Below are 16,372 nucleotides of genomic sequence, written 5' to 3'. Positions count from 1 at the left end.
CTGGAGTCATTTCGTTGCAAGCGGGTTTTTACATACTTCTCAGACATTTCACTGGAAGCGGGTTTTTTAAGTGCTCTGGAGGCATTTCGTTGCAAGCAGGTTTTTAAGTACTCTGGAGTCATTTCGTTGCAAGCGGGTTTTTAAGTGCTCTGGAGTCATTTCGTTGCAAGCGGGTTTTTAAGTGCTCTGGAGTCATTTCGTTGCAAGCGGGTTTTTAAGTGCTCTGGAGTCATTTCGTTGCAAGCGGGTTTTTAAGTGTTCTGGAGTCATTTCGTTGCAAGTGGGTTTTTACGTGTACTGGAGTCATTTCGTTGAAAGCGGGTTTTTAAGTACTCTGGAGTTATTTCGTTGCAAGCGGGTTTTTAAGTGTTCTGGAGTCATTTCGTTGCAAGCGAGTTTTTAAGTACTCTGGAGTCATTTCGTTGCAAGCGAGTTTTTAAGTACTCTGGAATCATTTCGTTGCAAGCAGGTTTTTACTTGCTCTGGAGTCATTTCGTTGCAAGCGTTTTTTTACATACTTCTCTGACATTTAACTGGAAGTGAGTTTTTTAAGTGCTCTGGAGTCATTTCTTTGCAAGCGGTTTTTTACATACTTCTCAGACATTTCAATGGAAGCGGGTTTTTTAAGTGCTCTGGAGTCATTTCGTTGCAAGCAGGTTTTTAAGTACTCTGGAGTCATTTCGTTGCAAGCGGGTTTTTAAGTGTTCTGGAGTCATTTCGTTGCAAGCGGGTTTTTAAGTGCTCTGGAGTCATTTCGTTGCAAGCAGGTTTTTACGTGCTCTGGAGTCATTTCGTTGCAAGCGGGTTTTTAAGTGCTCTTGAGTCATTTCGTTGCAAGCGGGTTTTTAAGTGCTCTGGAGTCATTTCGTTGCAAGCGGGTTTTTAAGTGCTCTGAAGGCATTTCTTTGTAAGCGGGTTTTTCAGTGCTCTGGAGTCATTTCTTCGCAAGCGGGTTTTTAAGTGCTCTGTAGTCATTTCGTTGCGAGCAGGTTTTTAAGTGCTCTGGAGTCATTTCGTTGCAAGCGGGTTTTTACATACTTCTCAGACATTTCACTGGAAGCGGGTTTTTTAAGTGCTCTGGAGTCATTTCGTTGCAAGCAGGTTTTTAAGTGCTCTGGAGTCATTTCGTTGCAAGCGGGTTTTTAAGTGCTCTGGAGTCATTTCGTTGCAAGCGGGTTTTTAAGTGTTCTGGAGTCATTTCTTTGCAAGCGGGTTTTTAAGTACTCTGGAGTCATTTCGTTGCAAGCGGGTTTTTAAGTACTCTGGAGTCATTTCGTTGCAAGCGGGTTTTTAAATACTCTGGAGTCATTTCATTGCAAGCGGGTTTTTAAGTGCTCTGGAGTCATTTCATTGCAAGCGGGTTTTTAAGTGCTCTGGAGTCATTTCGTTGCAAGCGGGTTTTTACTTGCTCTGGAGTCATTTCGTTGCAAGCGGGTTTTTAAGTGCTCTGGAGTCATTTCGTTGCAAGCGGGTTTTTACATACTTCTCAGACATTTCACTGGAAGCGGGTTTTTTAAGTGCTCTGGAGTCATTTCGTTGCAAGCAGGTTTTTAAGTGCTCTGGAGTCATTTCGTTGCAAGCGGGTTTTTAAATTCTCTGGAGGCATTTCGTTGCAAGGGGGGTTTTAAGTACTCTGGAGTCATTTCGTTGCAAGCGGGTTTTTACGTGCTCTGGAGTCATTTCGTTGCAAGCGGGTTTTTACATACTTCTCTGACATTTAACTGGAAGCGGTTTTTTTAAGAGCTCTGGAGTCATTTCATTGCAAGCGGGTTTTTACGTGCTCTGGAGTCATTTCGTTGCAAGCAGGTTTTTAAGTGCTCTGGAGTCATTTCGTTGCAAGCGGGTTTTTAAGTGCTCTGAAGGCATTTCGTTGTAAGTGGGTTTTTAAGTGTTCTGGAGTCATTTCCTTGCAAGCGGGTTTTTACGTGTTCTGGAGTCATTTCGTTGCAAGCGGGTTTTTACATACTTCTCAGACATTTCACTGGAAGCGGGTTTTTTAAGTGCTCTGTAGGCATTTCGTTGCAAGCGGGTTTTTAAGTGCTCTGGAGTCATTTCGTTGCAAGCGGGTTTTTAAGTGTTCTGGAGTCATTTCGTTGCAAGCGGGTTTTTAAGTGCTCTGGAGTCATTTCGTTGCAAGCAGGTTTTTACGTGCTCTGGAGTCATTTCGTTGCAAGCGGGTTTTTAAGTGCTCTTGAGTCATTTCGTTGCAAGCGGGTTTTTAAGTGCTCTGGAGTCATTTCGTTGCAAGCGGGTTTTTAAGTGCTCTGAAGGCATTTCTTTGTAAGCGGGTTTTTCAGTGCTCTGGAGTCATTTCTTCGCAAGCGGGTTTTTAAGTGCTCTGTAGTCATTTCGTTGCGAGCAGGTTTTTAAGTGCTCTGGAGTCATTTCGTTGCAAGCGGGTTTTTAAGTGCTCTGGAGTCATTTCGTTGCAAGCGGGTTTTTACATACTTCTCAGACATTTCACTGGAAGCGGGTTTTTTAAGTGCTCTGGAGTCATTTCGTTGCAAGCAGGTTTTTAAGTGCTCTGGAGTCATTTCGTTGCAAGCGGGTTTTTAAGTGCTCTGGAGTCATTTCGTTGCAAGCGGGTTTTTAAGTGCTCTGGAGTCATTTCATTGCAAGCGGGTTTTTAAGTGCTCTGGAGTCATTTCGTTGCAAGCGGGTTTTTACTTGCTCTGGAGTCATTTCGTTGCAAGCGGGTTTTTAAGTGCTCTGGAGTCATTTCGTTGCAAGCGGGTTTTTAAGTGTTCTGGAGTCATTTCGTTGCAAGTGGGTTTTTACGTGTACTGGAGTCATTTCGTTGAAAGCGGGTTTTTAAGTACTCTGGAGTCATGTCGTTGCAAGCGGGTTTTTAAGTGTTCTGGAGTCATTTCGTTGCAAGCGAGTTTTTAAGTACTCTGGAGTCATTTCGTTGCAAGCGAGTTTTTAAGTACTCTGGAGTCATTTCGTTGCAAGCAGGTTTTTACATGCTTTGGAGTCATTTCGTTGCAAGCGGGTTTTTACATACTTCTCTGACATTTAACTGGAAGTGAGTTTTTTAAGTGCTCTGGAGTCATTTCGTTGCAAGCGGGTTTTGACATACTTCTCAGACATTTCACTGGAAGCGAGTTTTTTATGTGCTCTGGAGTCATTTCGTTGCAAGCGGGTTTTTAAGTACTCTGGAGTCATTTCGTTGCAAGCGGGTTTTTAAGTGTTCTGGAGTCATTTCGTTGCAAGCGGGTTTTTAAGTGCTCTGGAGTCATTTCGTTGCAAGCGGGTTTTTACGTGCTCTGGAGTCATTTCGTTGCAAGCTGGTTTTTAAGTGCTCTGGAGTCATTTCGTTGCAAGCGGGTTTTTAAGTGCTCTGGAGTCTTTTCGTTGCAAGCAGGTTTTTAAGTGCTCTGGAGTCATTTCGTTGCAAGCGGGTTTTTAAGTGCTCTGAAGGCATTTCTTTGTAAGCGGGTTTTTCAGTGCTCTGGAGTTATTTCGTCGCAAGCGGGTTTTTAAGTGCTCTGTAGTCATTTCGTTGCGAGTGGGTTTTTAAGTGCTCTGGAGTCATTTCGTTGCAAGCGGGTTTTTACATACTTCTCAGAGATTTCACTGGAAGCGGGTTTTTTAAGTGCTCTGGAGTCATTTCGTTGCAAGCGGGTTTTTATGTGTTCTGGAGTCATTTCGTTGCAAGCGGGTTTTTACATACTTCTCAGACATTTCACTGAAAGCGGGTTTTTTAAGTGCTCTGGAGGCATTTCGTATCAAGCGGGTTTTTAAGTACTCTGGAGTCATTTCATTGCAAGCGTGTTTTTACGTGCTCTGGAGTCATTTCGTTGCAAGCGGGTTTTTACATATTTCTCTGACATTTAACTGGAAGCGGGTTTTTTAAGTGCTCTGGAGTCATTTCCTTACGAGCGCGTTTTTACGTGCTCTGGAGTCATTTCGTTGCAAGTGGGTTTTTACATACTTCTCTGACATTTAACTGGAAGCGGGTTTTTTAAGTGCTCTGGAGTCATTTTGTTGCAAGCGGGTTTTTAAGTGCTCTGGAGTCATTTCGTTGCAAGCGGGTTTTTAAGTGCTCTGGAGGCATTTCGTTGCAAGGGGGTTTTTAAGTACTCTGGAGTCATTTCGTTGCAAGCGGGTTTTTACGTGCTCTGGAGTCATTTCGTTTCAAGCGGGTTTTTACATACTTCTCTGACATTTAACTGGAAGCGGTTTTTTTAAGTGCTCTGGAGTCATTTCGTTGCAAGCGGGTTTTTAAATACTCTGGAGTCATTTCATTGCAAGCGGGTTTTTAAGTGCTCTGGAGTCATTTCATTGCAAGCGGGTTTTTTAGTGCTCTGGAGTCATTTCGTTGCAAGCGGGTTTTTAAGTATTCTGGAGTCATTTCGTTGCAAGCGGGGTTTAAGTGTTCTGGAGTCATTTCGTTGCAAGCGGGTTTTTAAATACTCTGGAGTCATTTCATTGCAAGCGGGTTTTTAAGTGCTCTGGAGTCATTTCATTGCAAGCGGGTTTTTTAGTGCTCTGGAGTCATTTTGTTGCAAGCGGGTTTTTAAGTATTCTGGAGTCATTTCGTTGCAAGCGGGGTTTAAGTGTTCTGGAGTCATTTCGTTGCAAGCGGGTTTTTAAGTGCTCTGGAGTCATTTCGTTGCAAGCGGGTTTTTAAGTGCTCTGAAGGCATTTCATTGTAAGCGGGTTTTTAGGTGCTCTGGAGTCATTTCGTTGCAAGCGGTTTTTTACATACTTCTCAGACATTTCACTGGAAGCGGGTTTTTAAGTGCTCTGGAGGCATTTCGTTGCAAGGGGGTTTTTAAGTACTCTGGAGTCATTTCGTTGCAAGCGGGTTTTTACGTGCTCTGGAGTCATTTCGTTGCAAGCGGGTTTTTACATACTTCTCTGACATTTAACTGGAAGCGGTTTTTTTAAGTGCTCTGGAGTCATTTCGTTGCAAGCGGGTTTTTACGTGCTCTGGAGTCATTTCGTTGCAAGCAGGTTTTTAAGTGCTCTGGAGTCATTTCGTTGCAAGCAGGTTTTTAAGTGCTCTGAAGGCATTTCGTTGTAAGTGGGTTTTTAAGTGCTCTGGAGTCATTTCGTTGCAAGCGGGTTTTTACGTGTTCTGGAGTCATTTCGTTGCAAGCGGGTTTTTACATACTTCTCAGACATTTCACTGGAAGCTGGTTTTTTAAGTGCTCTGTAGGCATTTCGTTGCAAGCGGGTTTTTAAGTTCTCTGGAGGCATTTCGTTGCAAGCGTGTTTTTACGTGTTCTGGAGTCATTTCGTTGCAAGCGGGTTTTTAAGTGCTCTGGAGTAATTTCGTTGGAAGCGGGTTTTTAAGTGCTCTGGAGTCATTTCGTTGCAAGCGGGTTTTTAGGTGCTCTGGAGTCATTTCGTTGCAAGCGGTTTTTTACATACTTCTCAGACATTTCACTGGAAGCGGGTTTTTTAAGTGCTCTGGAGGCATTTCGTTGCAAGGGGGTTTTTAAGTACTCTGGAGTCATTTCGTTGCAAGCGGGTTTTTACGTGCTCTGGAGTCATTTCGTTGCAAGCGGGTTTTTTAGTGCTCTGGAGTCATTTCGTTGCAAGCGGGTTTTTAAGTATTCTGGAGTCGTTTCGTTGCAAGTGCGGTTTAAGTGCTCGGGAGTCATTTCGTTGCTAGGGTGTTTTTAAGTGCTCTGGAGTCATTTCGTTGCAAGCGGGTTTTTAAGTGCTCTGAAGGCATTTCGTTGTAAGCGGGTTTTTAGGTGCTCTGGAGTCATTTTGTTGCAAGCGGGTTTTTACATACTTCTCAGACATTTCACTGGAAGCGGGTTTTTTAAGTGCTCTGGAGGCATTTCGTTGCAAGCAGGTTTTTAAGTACTCTGGAGTCATTTCGTTGCAAGCGGGTTTTTAAGTGCTCTGGAGTCATTTCGTTGCAAGCGGGTTTTTAAGTGCTCTGGAGTCATTTCGTTGCAAGCGGGTTTTTAAGTGCTCTGGAGTCATTTCGTTGCAAGCGGGTTTTTAAGTGCTCTGGAGTCATTTCGTTGCAAGCGGTTTTTTACATACTTCTCAGACATTTCACTGGAAGCGGGTTTTTTAAGTGCTCTGGAGTCTTTTCGTTGCAAGCAGGTTTTTAAGTGCTCTGGAGTCATTTCGTTGCAAGCGGGTTTTTAAGTGCTCTGGAGTCATTTCGTTGCAAGCGGGTTTTTAAGTGTTCTGGAGTCATTTCGTTGCAAGCGGGTTTTTAAGTACTCTGGAGTCATTTCGTTGCAAGCGGGTTTTTAAGTACTCTGGAGTCATTTCGTTGCAAGCGGGTTTTTAAATACTCTGGAGTCATTTCATTGCAAGCGGGTTTTTAAGTGCTCTGGAGTCATTTCGTTGCAAGCGGGTTTTTACCTGCTCTGGAGTCATTTCGTTGCAAGCGGGTTTTTAAGTGCTCTGGAGTCATTTCGTTGCAAGCGGGTTTTTACGTGCTCTGCAGTCATTTCGTTGCAAACGGGTTTTTAAGTGCTCTGGAGTCATTTCGTTGCAAGCGGGTTTTTAAGTGCTCTGGAGTCATTTCGTTTCAAGCGGGTTTTTACATCCTTCTCAGACATTTCACTGGAAGCGGTTTTTTTATGTGCTCTGGAGTCATTTCGTTGCAAGCAGGTTTTTAAGTGCTCTGGAGTCATTTCGTTGCAAGCGGGTTTTTAAGTGCTCTGGAGTCATTTCGTTGCAAGGGGGTTTTTAAGTGTTCTGGAGACATTTCGTTGCAAGCGGGTTTTTAAGTACTCTGGAGTCATTTCGTTGCAAGCGGGTTTTTAAGTACTCTGGAGTCATTTCGTTGCAAGCGGGTTTTTAAATACTCTGGAGTCATTTCGTTGCAAGCGGGTTTTTACTGCTCTGGAATCATTTCATTGCAAGCGGGTTTTTAAGTGCTCTCGAGTCATTTCGTTGCAAGCGGGTTTTTACGTGCTCTGGAGTCATTTCGTTGCAAGCGGGTTTTTAAGTGCTCTGGAGTCATTTCGTTGCAAGCGAGTTTTTAAGTACTCTGGAGTCATTTCGTTGCAAGCGAGTTTTTAAGTACTCTGGAGTCATTTCGTTGCAAGCAGGTTTTTACATGCTCTGGAGTCATTTCGTTGCAAGCGGGTTTTTACATACTTCTCTGACATTTAACTGGAAGTGAGTTTTTTAAGTGCTCTGGAGTCATTTCTTTGCAAGCGGTTTTTGACATACTTCTCAGACATTTCACTGGAAGCGGGTTTTTTAAGTGCTCTGGAGTCATTTCGTTGCAAGCGGGTTTTTAAGTACTCTGGAGTCATTTCGTTGCAAGCGGGTTTTTAAGTGTTCTGGAGTCATTTCGTTGCAAGCGGGTTTTTAAGTGCTCTGGAGTCATTTCGTTGCAAGCAGGTTTTTACGTGCTCTGGAGTCATTTCGTTGCAAGCGGGTTTTTAAGTGCTCTTGAGTCATTTCGTTGCAAGCGGGTTTTTAAGTGCTCTGGAGTCATTTCGTTGCAAGCGGGTTTTTAAGTGCTCTGAAGGCATTTCTATGTAAGCGGGTTTTTCAGTGCTCTGGAGTCATTTCTTCGCAAGCGGGTTTTTAAGTGCTCTGTAGTCATTTCGTTGCGAGCGGGTTTTTAAGTGCTCTGGAGTCATTTCGTTGCAAGCGGGTTTTTACATACTTCTCAGACATTTCACTGGAAGCGGGTTTTTTAAGTGCTCTGGAGTCATTTCGTTGCAAGCAGGTTTTCAAGTGCTCTGGAGTCATTTCGTTGCAAGCGGGTTTTTAAGTGCTCTGGAGTCATTTCGTTGCAAGCGGGTTTTTAAGTGTTCTGGAGTCATTTCGTTGCAAGTGGGTTTTTAAGTACTCTGGAGTCATTACGTTGCAAGCGGGTTTTTAAGTACTCTGGAGTCATTTCGTTGCAAGCGGGTTTTTAAATACTCTGGAGTCATTTCATTGCAAGCGGGTTTTTAAGTGCTCTGGAGTCATTTCATTGCAAGCGGGTTTTTAAGTGCTCTGGAGTCATTTCGTTGCAAGCGGGTTTTTACTTGCTCTGGAGTCATTTCGTTGCAAGCGGGTTTTTAAGTGCTCTGGAGTCATTTCGTTGCAAGCGGGTTTTTAAGTGTTCTGGAGTCATTTCGTTGCAAGTGGGTTTTTACGTGTACTGGAGTCATTTCGTTGAAAGCGGGTTTTTAAGTACTCTGGAGTCATGTCGTTGCAAGCTGGTTTTTAAGTGTTCTGGAGTCATTTCGTTGCAAGCGAGTTTTTAAGTACTCTGGAGTCATTTCGTTGCAAGCGAGTTTTTAAGTACTCTGGAGTCATTTCGTTGCAAGCAGGTTTTTACATGCTTTGGAGTCATTTCGTTGCAAGCGGGTTTTTACATACTTCTCTGACATTTAACTGGAAGTGAGTTTTTTAAGTGCTCTGGAGTCATTTCGTTGCAAGCGGGTTTTGACATACTTCTCAGACATTTCACTGGAAGCGGGTTTTTTATGTGCTCTGGAGTCATTTCGTTGCAAGCGGGTTTTTAAGTACTCTGGAGTCATTTCGTTGCAAGCGGGTTTTTAAGTGTTCTGGAGTCATTTCGTTGCAAGCGGGTTTTTAAGTGCTCTGGAGTCATTTCGTTGCAAGCGGGTTTTTACGTGCTCTGGAGTCATTTCGTTGCAAGCGGGTTTTTAAGTGCTCTGGAGTCATTTCGTTGCAAGCGGGTTTTTAAGTGCTCTGGAGTCTTTTCATTGCAAGCAGGTTTTTAAGTGCTCTGGAGTCATTTCGTTGCAAGCGGGTTTTTAAGTGCTCTGAAGGCATTTCTTTGTAAGCGGGTTTTTCAGTGCTCTGGAGTTATTTCGTCGCAAGCGGGTTTTTAAGTGCTCTGTAGTCATTTCGTTGCGAGTGGGTTTTTAAGTGCTCTGGAGTCATTTCGTTGCAAGCGGGTTTTTACATACTTCTCAGAGATTTCACTGGAAGCGGGTTTTTTAAGTGCTCTGGAGTCATTTCGTTGCAAGCGGGTTTTTATGTGTTCTGGAGTCATTTCGTTGCAAGCAGGTTTTTACATACTTCTCAGACATTTCACTGAAAGCGGGTTTTTTAAGTGCTCTGGAGGCATTTCGTATCAAGCGGGTTTTTAAGTACTCTGGAGTCATTTCATTGCAAGCGTGTTTTTACGTGCTCTGGAGTCATTTCGTTGCAAGCGGGTTTTTACATATTTCTCTGACATTTAACTGGAAGCGGGTTTTTTAAGTGCTCTGGAGTCATTTCCTTACGAGCGGGTTTTTACGTGCTCTGGAGTCATTTCGTTGCAAGTGGGTTTTTACATACTTCTCTGACATTTAACTGGAAGCGGGTTTTTTAAGTGCTCTGGAGTCATTTTGTTGCAAGCGGGTTTTTAAGTGCTCTGGAGTCATTTCGTTGCAAGCGGGTTTTTAAGTGCTCTGGAGGCATTTCGTTGCAAGGGGGTTTTTAAGTACTCTGGAGTCATTTCGTTGCAAGCGGGTTTTTACGTGCTCTGGAGTCATTTCGTTTCAAGCGGGTTTTTACATACTTCTCTGACATTTAACTGGAAGCGGTTTTTTTAAGTGCTCTGGAGTCATTTCGTTGCAAGCGGGTTTTTACGTGCTCTGGAGTCATTTCGTTGCAAGCAGGTTTTTAAGTGCTGTGGAGTCATTTCGTTGCAAGCGGGTTTTTAAGTGCTCTGAAGGCATTTCGTTGTAAGTGGGTTTTTAAGTGCTCTGGAGTCATTTCGTTGCAAGCGGGTTTTTACGTGTTCTGGAGTCATTTCGTTGCAAGCGGGTTTTTACATACTTCTCAGACATTTCACTGGAAGCGGGTTTTTTAAGTGCTCTGTAGGCATTTCGTTGCAAGCGGGTTTTTAAGTGCTCTGGAGTCATTTCGTTGCAAGCGTGTTTTTACGTGTTCTGGAGTCATTTCGTTGCAAGCGGGTTTTTAAGTGCTCTGGAGTAATTTCGTTGGAAGCGGGTTTTTAAGTGCTCTGGAGTCATTTCGTTGCAAGCGGGTTTTTACGTGTTCTGGAGTCATTTCGTTGCAAGCGGGTTTTTACGTGCTCTGGAGTCATTTCGTTGCAAGCGGGTTTTTTAGTGCTCTGGAGTCATTTCGTTGCAAGCGGGTTTTTAAGTATTCTGGAGTCATTTCGTTGCAAGTGGGGTTTAAGTGCTCGGGAGTCATTTCGTTGCTAGGGGGTTTTTAAGTGCTCTGTAGTCATTTCGTTGCAAGCGGGTTTTTAAGTGCTCTGAAGGCATTTCGTTGTAAGCAGGTTTTTAGGTGCTCTGGAGTCATTTCGTTGCAAGCGGGTTTTTACATACTTCTCAGACATTTCACTGGAAGCGGGTTTTTACGTGCTCTGGAGTCATTTCGTTGCAAGCGGGTTTTTAAGTGCTCTGGAGTCATTTCGTTGCAAGCGGGTTTTTAAGTGCTCTGGAGTCTTTTCATTGCAAGCAGGTTTTTAAGTGCTCTGGAGTCATTTCGTTGCAAGCGGGTTTTTAAGTGCTCTGAAGGCATTTCTTTGTAAGCGGGTTTTTCAGTGCTCTGGAGTTATTTCGTCGCAAGCGGGTTTTTAAGTGCTCTGTAGTCATTTCGTTGCGAGTGGGTTTTTAAGTGCTCTGGAGTCATTTCGTTGCAAGCGGGTTTTTACATACTTCTCAGAGATTTCACTGGAAGCGGGTTTTTTAAGTGCTCTGGAGTCATTTCGTTGCAAGCGGGTTTTTATGTGTTCTGGAGTCATTTCGTTGCAAGCAGGTTTTTACATACTTCTCAGACATTTCACTGAAAGCGGGTTTTTTAAGTGCTCTGGAGGCATTTCGTATCAAGCGGGTTTTTAAGTACTCTGGAGTCATTTCATTGCAAGCGTGTTTTTACGTGCTCTGGAGTCATTTCGTTGCAAGCGGGTTTTTACATATTTCTCTGACATTTAACTGGAAGCGGGTTTTTTAAGTGCTCTGGAGTCATTTCCTTACGAGCGGGTTTTTACGTGCTCTGGAGTCATTTCGTTGCAAGTGGGTTTTTACATACTTCTCTGACATTTAACTGGAAGCGGGTTTTTTAAGTGCTCTGGAGTCATTTTGTTGCAAGCGGGTTTTTAAGTGCTCTGGAGTCATTTCGTTGCAAGCGGGTTTTTAAGTGCTCTGGAGGCATTTCGTTGCAAGGGGGTTTTTAAGTACTCTGGAGTCATTTCGTTGCAAGCGGGTTTTTACGTGCTCTGGAGTCATTTCGTTTCAAGCGGGTTTTTACATACTTCTCTGACATTTAACTGGAAGCGGTTTTTTTAAGTGCTCTGGAGTCATTTCGTTGCAAGCGGGTTTTTACGTGCTCTGGAGTCATTTCGTTGCAAGCAGGTTTTTAAGTGCTGTGGAGTCATTTCGTTGCAAGCGGGTTTTTAAGTGCTCTGAAGGCATTTCGTTGTAAGTGGGTTTTTAAGTGCTCTGGAGTCATTTCGTTGCAAGCGGGTTTTTACGTGTTCTGGAGTCATTTCGTTGCAAGCGGGTTTTTACATACTTCTCAGACATTTCACTGGAAGCGGGTTTTTTAAGTGCTCTGTAGGCATTTCGTTGCAAGCGGGTTTTTAAGTGCTCTGGAGTCATTTCGTTGCAAGCGTGTTTTTACGTGTTCTGGAGTCATTTCGTTGCAAGCGGGTTTTTAAGTGCTCTGGAGTAATTTCGTTGGAAGCGGGTTTTTAAGTGCTCTGGAGTCATTTCGTTGCAAGCGGGTTTTTACGTGTTCTGGAGTCATTTCGTTGCAAGCGGGTTTTTACGTGCTCTGGAGTCATTTCGTTGCAAGCGGGTTTTTTAGTGCTCTGGAGTCATTTCGTTGCAAGCGGGTTTTTAAGTATTCTGGAGTCATTTCGTTGCAAGTGGGGTTTAAGTGCTCGGGAGTCATTTCGTTGCTAGGGGGTTTTTAAGTGCTCTGTAGTCATTTCGTTGCAAGCGGGTTTTTAAGTGCTCTGAAGGCATTTCGTTGTAAGCAGGTTTTTAGGTGCTCTGGAGTCATTTCGTTGCAAGCGGGTTTTTACATACTTCTCAGACATTTCACTGGAAGCGGGTTTTTTAAGTGCTCTGGAGGCATTTCGTTGCAAGCAGGTTTTTAAGTACTCTGGAGTCATTTCGTTGCAAGCGGGTTTTTAAGTGCTCTGGAGTCATTTCGTTGCAAGCGGGTTTTTAAGTGCTCTGGAGTCATTTCGTTGCAAGCGGGTTTTTAAGTGCTCTGGAGTCATTTCGTTGCAAGCGGGTTTTTAAGTGTTCTGGAGTCATTTCGTTGCAAGTGGGTTTTTACGTGTACTGGAGTCATTTCGTTGAAAGCGGGTTTTTAAGTACTCTGGAGTTATTTCGTTGCAAGCGGGTTTTTAAGTGTTCTGGAGTCATTTCGTTGCAAGCGAGTTTTTAAGTACTCTGGAGTCATTTCGTTGCAAGCGAGTTTTTAAGTACTCTGGAATCATTTCGTTGCAAGCAGGTTTTTACTTGCTCTGGAGTCATTTCGTTGCAAGCGTTTTTTTACATACTTCTCTGACATTTAACTGGAAGTGAGTTTTTTAAGTGCTCTGGAGTCATTTCTTTGCAAGCGGTTTTTGACATACTTCTCAGACATTTCAATGGAAGCGGGTTTTTTAAGTGCTCTGGAGTCATTTCGTTGCAAGCAGGTTTTTAAGTACTCTGGAGTCATTTCGTTGCAAGCGGGTTTTTAAGTGTTCTGGAGTCATTTCGTTGCAAGCGGGTTTTTAAGTGCTCTGGAGTCATTTCGTTGCGAGCAGGTTTTTAAGTGCTCTGGAGTCATTTCGTTGCAAGCGGGTTTTTACATACTTCTCAGACATTTCACTGGAAGCGGGTTTTTTAAGTGCTCTGGAGTCATTTCGTTGCAAGCAGGTTTTTAAGTGCTCTGGAGTCATTTCGTTGCAAGCGGGTTTTTAAGTGCTCTGGAGTCATTTCGTTGCAAGCGGGTTTTTAAATACTCTGGAGTCATTTCATTGCAAGCGGGTTTTTAAGTGCTCTGGAGTCATTTCATTGCAAGCGGGTTTTTAAGTGCTCTGGAGTCATTTCGTTGCAAGCGGGTTTTTACTTGCTCTGGAGTCATTTCGTTGCAAGCGGGTTTTTAAGTGCTCTGGAGTCATTTCGTTGCAAGCGGGTTTTTACATACTTCTCAGACATTTCACTGGAAGCGGGTTTTTTATGTGCTCTGGAGTCATTTCGTTGCAAGCAGGTTTTTAAGTGCTCTGGAGTCATTTCGTTGCAAGCGGGTTTTTAAATTCTCTGGAGGCATTTCGTTGCAAGGGGGGTTTTAAGTACTCTGGAGTCATTTCGTTGCAAGCGGGTTTTTACGTGCTCTGGAGTCATTTCGTTGCAAGCGGGTTTTTACATACTTCTCTGACATTTAACTGGAAGCGGTTTTTTTAAGAGCTCTGGAGTCATTTCATTGCAAGCGGGTTTTTACGTGCTCTGGAGTCATTTCGTTGCAAGCAGGTTTTTAAGTGCTCTGGAGTCATTTCGTTGCAAGCGGGTTTTTAAGTGCTCTGAAGGCATTTCGTTGTAAGTGGGTTTTTAAGTGTTCTGGAGTCATTTCGTTGCAAGCGGGTTTTTACGTGTTCTGGAGTCATTTCGTTGCAAGCGGGTTTTTACATACTTCTCAGACATTTCACTGGAAGCGGGTTTTTTAAGTGCTCTGTAGGCATTTCGTTGCAAGCGGGTTTTTAAGTGCTCTGGAGTCATTTCGTTGCAAGCGGGTTTTTAAGTGTTCTGGAGTCATTTCGTTGCAAGCGGGTTTTTAAGTGCTCTGGAGTCATTTCGTTGCAAGCAGGTTTTTACGTGCTCTGGAGTCATTTCGTTGCAAGCGGGTTTTTAAGTGCTCTTGAGTCATTTCGTTGCAAGCGGGTTTTTAAGTGCTCTGGAGTCATTTCGTTGCAAGCGGGTTTTTAAGTGCTCTGAAGGCATTTCTTTGTAAGCGGGTTTTTCAGTGCTCTGGAGTCATTTCTTCGCAAGCGGGTTTTTAAGTGCTCTGTAGTCATTTCGTTGCGAGCAGGTTTTTAAGTGCTCTGGAGTCATTTCGTTGCAAGCGGGTTTTTACATACTTCTCAGACATTTCACTGGAAGAGGGTTTTTTAAGTGCTCTGGAGTCATTTCGTTGCAAGCAGGTTTTTAAGTGCTCTGGAGTCATTTCGTTGCAAGCGGGTTTTTAAGTGCTCTGGAGTCATTTCGTTGCAAGCGGGTTTTTAAGTGTTCTGGAGTCATTTCGTTGCAAGTGGGTTTTTAAGTACTCTGGAGTCATTACGTTGCAAGCGGGTTTTTAAGTACTCTGGAGTCATTTCGTTGCAAGCGGGTTTTTAAATACTCTGGAGTCATTTCATTGCAAGCGGGTTTTTAAGTGCTCTGGAGTCATTTCATTGCAAGCGGGTTTTTAAGTGCTCTGGAGTCATTTCGTTGCAAGCGGGTTTTTACTTGCTCTGGAGTCATTTCGTTGCAAGCGGGTTTTTAAGTGCTCTGGAGTCATTTCGTTGCAAGCGGGTTTTTAAGTGTTCTGGAGTCATTTCGTTGCAAGTGGGTTTTTACGTGTACTGGAGTCATTTCGTTGAAAGCGGGTTTTTAAGTACTCTGGAGTCATGTCGTTGCAAGCGGGTTTTTAAGTGTTCTGGAGTCATTTCGTTGCAAGCGAGTTTTTAAGTACTCTGGAGTCATTTCGTTGCAAGCGAGTTTTTAAGTACTCTGGAGTCATTTCGTTGCAAGCAGGTTTTTACATGCTTTGGAGTCATTTCGTTGCAAGCGGGTTTTTACATACTTCTCTGACATTTAACTGGAAGTGAGTTTTTTAAGTGCTCTGGAGTCATTTCGTTGCAAGCGGGTTTTGACATACTTCTCAGACATTTCACTGGAAGCGGGTTTTTTATGTGCTCTGGAGTCATTTCGTTGCAAGCGGGTTTTTAAGTACTCTGGAGTCATTTCGTTGCAAGCGGGTTTTTAAGTGTTCTGGAGTCATTTCGTTGCAAGCGGGTTTTTAAGTGCTCTGGAGTCATTTCGTTGCAAGCGGGTTTTTACGTGCTCTGGAGTCATTTCGTTGCAAGCTGGTTTTTAAGTGCTCTGGAGTCATTTCGTTGCAAGCGGGTTTTTAAGTGCTCTGGAGTCTTTTCGTTGCAAGCAGGTTTTTAAGTGCTCTGGAGTCATTTCGTTGCAAGCGGGTTTTTAAGTGCTCTGAAGGCATTTCTTTGTAAGCGGGTTTTTCAGTGCTCTGGAGTTATTTCGTCGCAAGCGGGTTTTTAAGTGCTCTGTAGTCATTTCGTTGCGAGTGGGTTTTTAAGTGCTCTGGAGTCATTTCGTTGCAAGCGGGTTTTTACATACTTCTCAGAGATTTCACTGGAAGCGGGTTTTTTAAGTGCTCTGGAGTCATTTCGTTGCAAGCGGGTTTTTATGTGTTCTGGAGTCATTTCGTTGCAAGCGGGTTTTTACATACTTCTCAGACATTTCACTGAAAGCGGGTTTTTTAAGTGCTCTGGAGGCATTTCGTATCAAGCGGGTTTTTAAGTACTCTGGAGTCATTTCATTGCAAGCGTGTTTTTACGTGCTCTGGAGTCATTTCGTTGCAAGCGGGTTTTTACATATTTCTCTGACATTTAACTGGAAGCGGGTTTTTTAAGTGCTCTGGAGTCATTTCCTTACGAGCGCGTTTTTACGTGCTCTGGAGTCATTTCGTTGCAAGTGGGTTTTTACATACTTCTCTGACATTTAACTGGAAGCGGGTTTTTTAAGTGCTCTGGAGTCATTTTGTTGCAAGCGGGTTTTTAAGTGCTCTGGAGTCATTTCGTTGCAAGCGGGTTTTTAAGTGCTCTGGAGGCATTTCGTTGCAAGGGGGTTTTTAAGTACTCTGGAGTCATTTCGTTGCAAGCGGGTTTTTACGTGCTCTGGAGTCATTTCGTTTCAAGCGGGTTTTTACATACTTCTCTGACATTTAACTGGAAGCGGTTTTTTTAAGTGCTCTGGAGTCATTTCGTTGCAAGCGGGTTTTTACGTGCTCTGGAGTCATTTCGTTGCAAGCAGGTTTTTAAGTGCTCTGGAGTCATTTCGTTGCAAGCGGGTTTTTAAGTGCTCTGAAGGCATTTCGTTGTAAGTGGGTTTTTAAGTGCTCTGGAGTCATTTCGTTGCAAGCGGGTTTTTACGTGTTCTGGAGTCATTTCGTTGCAAGCGGGTTTTTACATACTTCTCAGACATTTCACTGGAAGCGGGTTTTTTAAGTGCTCTGTAGGCATTTCTTTGCAAGCGGGTTTTTAAGTGCTCTGGAGTCATTTCGTTGCAAGCGTGTTTTTACGTGTTCTGGAGTCATTTCGTTGCAAGCGGGTTTTTAAGTGCTCTGGAGTAATTTCGTTGCAAGCGGGTTTTTAAGTGCTCTGGAGTCATTTCGTTGCAAGCGGGTTTTTACGTGTTCTGGAGTCATTTCGTTGCAAGCGGGTTTTTACGTGCTCTGGAGT

This window comes from Meriones unguiculatus, chromosome 18 (assembly GCF_030254825.1).
Source record: "Meriones unguiculatus strain TT.TT164.6M chromosome 18, Bangor_MerUng_6.1, whole genome shotgun sequence".
In the NCBI taxonomy this organism is placed as follows: Eukaryota; Metazoa; Chordata; class Mammalia; order Rodentia; family Muridae; genus Meriones; species Meriones unguiculatus.
Note: the sequence above shows the minus strand (reverse complement) of the source record.